At 41.2% G+C, this 8,554-nt stretch overlaps 1 pseudogene; it reads left to right on the top strand.

Moving 5' to 3' along the window:
* LOC102755751 overlaps positions 1–8,554 on the top strand; it is a 53,835-nt pseudogene that overhangs the window by 33,858 nt on the left and 11,423 nt on the right.

Below are 8,554 nucleotides of genomic sequence, written 5' to 3'. Positions count from 1 at the left end.
TATTGGGTGCATATGTTTACCAGGGTTATATCTTCTTGTTGGATCGATCCCTTTAGTATTATATAGTGACCTTTGTTGTCTCATGTGATGGCCTTCGTTTTGAAGTCTATTTTGTCAGATATGAGTGTTGCTACTCGAGCTTTATTTTCTTTTCCATTTGCATGGAAAATTTTTTTCCATCCCTTCACTTTCATCCTGTGTGTGTTTTTTGTTTTAAGGTGGGTCTCTTGTAGACAGCATTTAATTGGGTAGTTTTTGTATCAATTCAGCTACCCTGTGACTTTTGATTGGAGCATTTAATCCATTTACATTTAATGTTATTATTGAGAGGTACTTATTTATAGCCATATTGATTTTGTCTGGCTAGGTTTCCCTCTCTGTTTCTTCTCAGCAATTCCTTATAGCAATCCCTTTAGCATTTCTTGTAATGCTGGCTTGGTGATGATGAACTCCTTTAGCCTTTTTTTTTTTTTTTTTTTTTTTTTTTTTTTTGAAACAACAATAGAAAGACCGTAGCTGTGTAAGGCGTTTGGACCTGGGACCTGGACCGGCAGGGAAGGGCCAGAGCGGATGGGGAACAGGGGAGTCTGATTCCTGCCACTCCCTTCTGGCCTGAAGTGTTTCTATTGATAAATCAGCTGACAGTCTAATGGGAGCACCCTTGTAGATAACTTTCTGTCTCTCTCTTACAGACTTTAAGATTCTTTGTCTTTAATGTTTGCCATTTTAATTATTATGTGTCTAGGTATGGGTCTGTTTGAGGTTCCTCTTGGCTGGGACTCTCTGTGTCTCCTGAACTTGTGTGACTTTTTCCTTTACCAGGTTAAGGAAGTTTTCTGCCATTATTTTTTCAAACACCTTATCTATTCCTTTCTCCCTTTCTGCCTCTTCTGTCACACCTGCTATTCTAATATTGTTATGTTTCACGTTGTCCCACAGCTCCCTTAAGCTGTCCTCCTGTTTTTTAATTTTTTTTTTCATTTTGGTTCTCTGAGTGAGTAATATTTTCAACTCTCTTCTAATTTACTGATTTGTTCCTCAACTTCCCCTAATCTGCTGTGTATTCCTTCCAGTCTGTTCTTTATTTGTGTAATGTCATTTTTTATCTCAGACTGTTCTTTTTTTCATAGTTACTATATCTTTTTTCATACTGTTTAGCATTTTTATCATCATTACTCTGAACTCTGTTTCAGATAAATTTCTTATCTCTGCTTCATTTATCTCCTCTTGTAGAGAATTCTCAAGTTCTTTCATTTGAGGGTTGTTTCTTTGTCTCCTCATTTTGGTTGTCTCTCTGGGTTTGTGACTATGTTTTAGGTAGATCCTCTATACCTCTCAATCTCTAGTGCAGGAGAGTGTTAAAGGCTATTTCTGATAATTGGATCAGGCAAAGACTCAAGGCCTCCAGTGACTGCCTCTGTCTACAGGCTAAAAGGATTCTGACTTGAATAGCCCCAGGCAGTCATCCTCAGGTGTGGTGAGAGTTTTTTTTTCAACAGAGTGGGGCAGTTGCTTCTCCCTGGAGGCTAATTGTTACTTTTCATCTCTTAAGAGGCTTTAGGGCAAGGTGTTTTCCAATAGGGTGTGTCGACTGTCTTCCCCCCTGGCAAGACAAATGTGTATGTGGGAAAGATGTCCTTTGCTGCATGAGGGAATGACTCAGCCCAGGAAACTTGGGATATCTGTCTTCTAAGCTCTATCCCCCAAGTCCCCAGTCCTGGCTTCTGCTCTCACAGCTCCATTCCACTTCCCTCGCCAGAGCACAAGATGGGTGGCTCCACAGGGAATTTTTATGCGTTGTCCCTTCAAGAGGATGCCCAAAATTTCAGTTGCCACTCCCTGGCAGACAGCACCCTGCTGCTTTTCATAGCTAGATGTTATGTGGGTACCCTCCTCATATTTAGTGCTCTCTGCTGGGGAGCCCAGCTTGGGGATTGGATCCCAGTGGCACCCCTGCTCCCCCTCCCTCAACTGAGATATCTCTCTGGGTCTTCAGTTCCTGTCTGTGGGCACCCGGCCAGCCCTTTCACTCCACTGCCCCTCTTACCAGTCTCTATGTGGTCTCTACCTTCAGTCCTTGGGTATCAGGGTTCTCTTTTGTGAGTTTTCTGTTGATTATTACAGAAACCTTTCCATATTTCAGTTGTAATTCCAGCTTGTTCATGGGAGCATGTCTGTGCAGCATCCACCTACTGTGCCACCATTTTTAATCTTCCCAATGGGTCTTTAAATAACATGAATCAAGTGACTGTCCGTTCACTTGAAAGGCAATTTTTGGAAAATGAAAGGTCATCCTTTGAAGAAATGTAGAAATTAAAACATAATTAGTAATAATAAAAGGCAATATCACCTAATGAATGTTTTGGAGAATAAGCATTCAAACAAGCCTTGGCTCTACCAAGTCCTCACTGGCTCTGTGACATTGGACAAGTGACTTCAGGTTACTGAGTTTCCCCTCTTGTAAAATGGATACAATAGCAGAACCCACAAGAGAAGATGGTTGTGAGGAGCCAATGAAAAGATGTATTTAATAACTTGGTTAAGTACCATAAACCTTCAACAAAGTGTGTCTATTCTAATCATAATTATTATATGACAACACTTAAAAAGTTTCTTCAACTCAGCTTATGAAGACAACTGGCAAAAACACAACAGTGGATGACATGTTTAGGAATGGAAAATAACAATTTCTTGATATGAACTAAAAGATAACAGATTCCACTATTTAAGTAATGGGAACATTAAACTGAGGACATATACCTAGGGTTTAGGAGCAAGCTTCTTAGTCTCTGATCCTTAGCTTCCTTGTCAACAAAAAGAGGCCCTAATCTCCATAGCACCAAGTTGTTGTAAATTAAGTAAATGTTACCATGTTTGTAACGCACTTAGCATGATACTTGGCACATAGTAAGCAGTCAATAAATGGTAGCTGCTGTTGCTGCCTATGTTGCTGCTTTTTATTTATTTATTTATTTATTTATTTATTTATTTTTGCTAATATATTTTATTGATTTTTTACAGAGAGGAAGGGAGAGAGATAGACAGTTAGAAACATCGATGAGATAGCTGCTGTTGCTGCCTATGTTGCTGCTTTTTATTTATTTATTTATTTATTCATTTATTTATTTATTTATTTATTCATTTATTTATTTAGAGCCACAACTTTTGCAGTCATTAGTGGCCATTGTGCAGGCTACTGAGGTTAGAGCTCTGGGGGTATCATCCAAACCAGTTCTCAGGCCTCTAAACCCTGGGCCTGAGAACTTCTGGGCCATTTAAAACACAAAAGGGAGGGTAAGGGGCCCCCAAATGCCCCAGCTTTTCAAAGGGAACCCCTGCGCCTGGAAGAAGTTTTGATTCCGGGCCATCGGGGTAGTGCGACGGGGAAGCCCCAATTCTGGCCCTGCCATCTCATGGGTTGGTGCTGGTTGGGGTGGAGGCGCGCTCGATGGGGGCTCAGGCAGCTGTGCGCCCACTCAGTCCGGTCCCTGGAGGTGTTACCAGGTACCCATGCCTCCCAGCGTTTTCAAGTGCTGGCTGCTAAGCTTGAAAAGGGCCCGCTGCTGGGCCGGGCGTTTTGTGTTTGCCAAACAAAGCATGAAGGGAGAGTGAGCAAAGGGGGCGGGGTGGGTGCGGCACAAAGGCCAGGGGCGGACCCGGGGCTGGGGAAATACAGTTCAGTGGGTTTGAATTGATATGCTCGGCCCCTAAAGCCCCAGGCTGGGCGATCACAGGGTAGAAGGCCTAGCAAAGAGCACTCCACTGCATTGATCCAATCCCAAGCCAACAAGCGAGTGAGCGAAAGGCTGCCTAGGAAAGGGATGCAAGGGGGGAGGGAATGGGGGAGGGGATGTGAGGGTCTGTAAGGGCCGCCAGCCACAGATTAGGCACTTTTCTTAGAAATACAGGAATCTCCAGGTTCGAGTAAGGGCCCTCCAGATGAAACAAGCCCTCAAATCCACTGGGTTCCCCAGTTCTGTGGGTAGCGGGCATACTGTGGGGACAGTTCTCTGCTCCTTTTCTGGGGAGCAGTTGCGGGTTAGGGAAAGCAGATGACTTTGGTTCTACACCATGCCATGCCATGCTCCTTACAGACCCAGCACCTACCTACAGTGTCTGACACTGCTTATCGATTTGAAGGGGCAGAAATTGAATGGACATGAGAAGGACGCATGCATAGATGTGTGGTTCAATCAAATGGGTTTCTGTTCCCGTTTAGGCAATTGTCTAATAAGTATTTTTGACTGTGTGGCATTGTCTCTTTTGAACATTATTATGAGTGTTTTATTTTTCCTCTTTGTACCTTCTTGCGTTTTCCAGATCACTGAATAGGGTCACAAATTATTTATATACTTAGAGACAATATCAAAAATTATTGTTCAAAATATAAATAAGACAAACTGAGGAGAATGAAGAGGGAGGCTTCTGAGACACTGAGATGATGAAATGTAATAATGATGATACCTTACATAACACCAGTAAGTTATCTTCTCACATGCATGGCTCGCATGCATTGTTTACCACAACCACCCAATACTGAACACAGGACCTGGTACATGGTATTGAATAAATAAATGGCTGGATCTGCTGCTGGTGGATTCCAATGCCATTGAACAAACAAATTAGCTGAGATTCAGAGGGGCTAAATGTTACAGAGCCAGAACTAAAATCTGTCAGATGCAAATCCAGGGCTCTTTTCCCTTCACCCCATAGAATCCTGGAGGGCTTCTTCAAATATAGGCTATTTCATTTCAGTCCTCTGTGTTCATTTCATGACCATGAGGCCCCAGATTTCCTTTCTGAAGACACAAGGTTTTGTTTGTTTTTGTCGTAATGACACACTCGGCATCATTAAGTGTCCGTGAAGATGAATCTTTTAGTTGCATTAGAAACATGGTTTGTGGCCACTGAAAGCCTTGGGAAACCAAGGTCTCCTAGCAGTAAGAAGCAGGCAGCTAATAGAAAAAGCTTTCTGGGAGCAGGGTTTTTGCATTCTCTTAGAACCCACTTGAGCATTATTGCTAAGGAAAAGCTTAAGCAATGTCTGAACGGCACTGTATTTTGTAAGTATAAACAGCTCAAATCTAAGGGGTTCTTACCCAGAAAAAAAAATTTCCTATCCATATCTGTTTCCCTGACATTGTAAATTGAAACTGATACAAAATACTTTAAACTTTGCTTTGATTTGAAGTTTACTAAAAAAAATCATGCAAGTAATTGAGCAAGAGTAGACTTTCTGATGTTAAGTCACTATTGTTTAAACCATTTTATATGAAATCTTTGAAACAGGTTTGCAACATAATGTATTACAATTCTTTTTTTACAACTTTCTTTACATTGATGTGAATTTCCTTGCTTCAAAATATCCTTTGCCAGTATTTTGTTTTCACTTTGAAACATTCATCATAATATAAATCTACTACTTTATTTTAAAATTTCGTTCTTACATGTGATTTTGTGACATTCTTAAGCCTCACTTGAAAATTTTTTCTTAACAATTCATCGTGCAAATCTACACTAATTTAGTCCACCTGTTTTGATGACAAATTTCTTGGTTTTAGTAGGAAAGATGCCATGAATATTTCCTTGCAATATTTTTCTCTCACTGAAAAGCCTATGAATGAAATAAGACCTCAGGATTGCAGGAGATAATTTGCATACTAATTATGTAGCACAATGTAGAAGAGAGAGAGGGAGGAAAATATAGAGAGAAACTCTGAAAGTTAGCAGACAAGGGTTCCATGACTTCAAAGCAATGTGATCCTGAGCAAGTTACTTTACAGCTTTACCCTCCCTGGGTCTTAGTTCATTCATCAATCAAAACACTGACAGTTATTAAGAGGATAAAATGAGAGATATATATAGAGAGAGTCTGTCACATTAGGTGCTCAAGAAATGCTCATTTTACTACTCACAACAACCCTCAGCTTCTTCCTTTATAAAAAAGAACCAGTTTCCTCAACTATAATATGTGGATAATGACACAAAAAAGGTACTATAGTATAGGATATTTACTAAGAAGAGCATGGTCTCTACTATACTCAGACTGTCTGAGTTCAAATTTCAGCCCCACTACTGGCTGTATGACTTCTGTTCCCCATTGTACTCTTGTGTAAAGACTGGGTGGTCAGGGGCTGGTGGTTGTGAGTATTCAGTGAATTAATGTAGCATAGAGCTTCCTAACCTTTTTATGCCTGGCTTCCTTTGGCAGTCTGCTAACGCCTCTGGACCCCTTATCAGAGTACTACTTTTTTAAATTAAATTTTATTTGGGTGATATTGGTCAACCTGAACATATATGTTTCATTGTGGATTTCTAAGTTACAAAATCTGTATATAATACCATGTGTCCACCAACCAAAGTCAAGTATCCCGGCACCTCATATTAGAACCACCTTCTCCCCCAAAACCCAGTAACCTCCACGAACACAATACTTTATATTACAAATGGAAAACTAGTTATAATTACATTAAGTTAGTGTATTTTTAAAAATAAATGTAAAAAGAATTAATGCCAGTCCTTCTCAAACTCTTCCAAAAAATTAAAGAGGAAAAATACTTTCATACTCACTTTATGAGACCAGCATTACCCTGATGTCAAAGCCAGACAGACATCACTACAAAAGAAAACTGATGAATATAGACACAAAAATCCTCAACAAGCGCTTACAGGCACTATGATGAGCAGGTCCTAAAGGGGCTCTTGAAGCTGAAAGGCATCACAGTGATTACATGATCAAGCAGAAGAAGAAAAAGAAGGACAAAGACAAGCCAAAACTCCTGGAAGCCATGGGAACGAGCAAAGAGAATGAGAAGAGGCACAGCCTGGACAAGCAGACTCCATCCCAGGAGGTCTTTGAGAAGATGTAGGAGAAGCAGTAAATGGAAAGGATCCTGGAGAATGACTCTGAAACCCACAAGCAAAGAGTGGACAACTTCAACAGATGACTGGACACACTCATGGGACACTGTGACACTCGCAAAGTCAGCTGGATGAAGTAGCCTCCCTGCCTGGGAAATGGAGTGGCACCAAGGAGAAATGAAAGGCCAGATTTGGATTATGTTTGACGCCTTTGGTATTTTCTAGAAACATTCTTTTATACACACCATTGAGTTTTCTGCTGAGACAGTGCTTTTCAAAGTAGTGTGCCCTCATTCTGGAACTTGATTAAAGTAAGACTATCATTTTACTCTATTTTAGCTTCTCAGTAGCATATTGAAGATAAACTTTTTTAGTTTGGACTCAAATTATTGAGAGTTTATCCAGAGATTAAGGTTATTTCTATGTAAGTTCCATGGAAGTGTTTTTTCACTCAAGTTGCATCTAACTCATTTTGACAGCCATCCACCTGTCTTTGCCTGGATGAAACTGCCTCCAGAGGAGGAGCTGCAATGTGCAGATCCCCTTGGGGCCCTGCATAGGCTGCCCTTCCAAACTCCCTCTAGCTTGGGCTTATGCTGTTCCATCTAGGGCCTGTGGAAGCCACTTGCAGCTTTGTAGCTTTCAGACTGCAACCAGGCCAAGAAGAATAACCATCCAAGGCAAGGATGGAATGAACGCTTTGCCCCTTTCTGAGCTGAGCTGGTGGCTGCCATGAAGCCTGTTCTCCCAATATCCCCATTCCAAACATGTCAAGTGGGTATTGCTATGGAAGGCATTGCCAGATAAGCACCACATTCTTTGTAATGGAACCTAGGCACTGTCGACCTCACTAGTGTCACCCCTAGGCTCCAGGCAGCTCGCCAACGTTTATTCAGAATTGGCACATACATGGAACATGTTTGGTATTCCTGGCCTAAGGACACCTCAGGATCTTGGGACCAGGACAGAGCCCCAGCACAGACAGACATGGGTGCAATCCAAGGGGAGGACCTAGGTTCCAGTGCTGGAGAGCCAGGGTCTTTGAGGTTCTGCATGTCCCCACCGCATGAGGATCAGGCTGCATATGCTACTGGAAAAAATGGTCTCTGTTGACATAGATCTGAAAAAAAAAATTCAGAGGAGAGAAAAATCTAAGTGTTGGGTTTGGGGCTGTCATACGTGAACTACAGAATAAAGCAAAACCAGTTATTAAAAATAATCCTCAACAAAATAGCAGCAAACCAAATCTAACAGCACATTCAAAGGGTTATATAAACCATGACCAAGTGAGATTTGTTCCTGGGCTGCAAGGATGTTTCAACACATGAAAATCAGTTAATGGGATATACCACATTAATAGAATAAAGGATGAAAATCACATGGTCACCTCAATAGATGCAGACAAAGCAATTAACAAAATTCAATACCCTTTTATGATAAAAACTCTCAACAAACTAGGTGTAGAAGGAACGTACCTCAACATAATAAATACTATATATGACAAGCCCACAGCTAATATTTAATGAATTGTGAAAAATTGAAAACTTGATCAGAACGTCTATGAAGTCAACCCCCCTTGCCCACTCATTCACAATATGTGGGTGGGGAGAAACCAAGATGGCGGCATACGTAAACACCGGAGATTGCTGCCTCGCACAACCACTTCAAAAATACAACTAAAAGACGGAACGGA

Source organism: Myotis davidii, unplaced genomic scaffold, assembly GCF_000327345.1.
Source record: "Myotis davidii unplaced genomic scaffold, ASM32734v1 scaffold460, whole genome shotgun sequence".
NCBI lineage: Eukaryota > Metazoa > Chordata > Mammalia > Chiroptera > Vespertilionidae > Myotis > Myotis davidii.
Note: the sequence above shows the minus strand (reverse complement) of the source record. Positions and strands in the feature narration are given on the sequence as shown.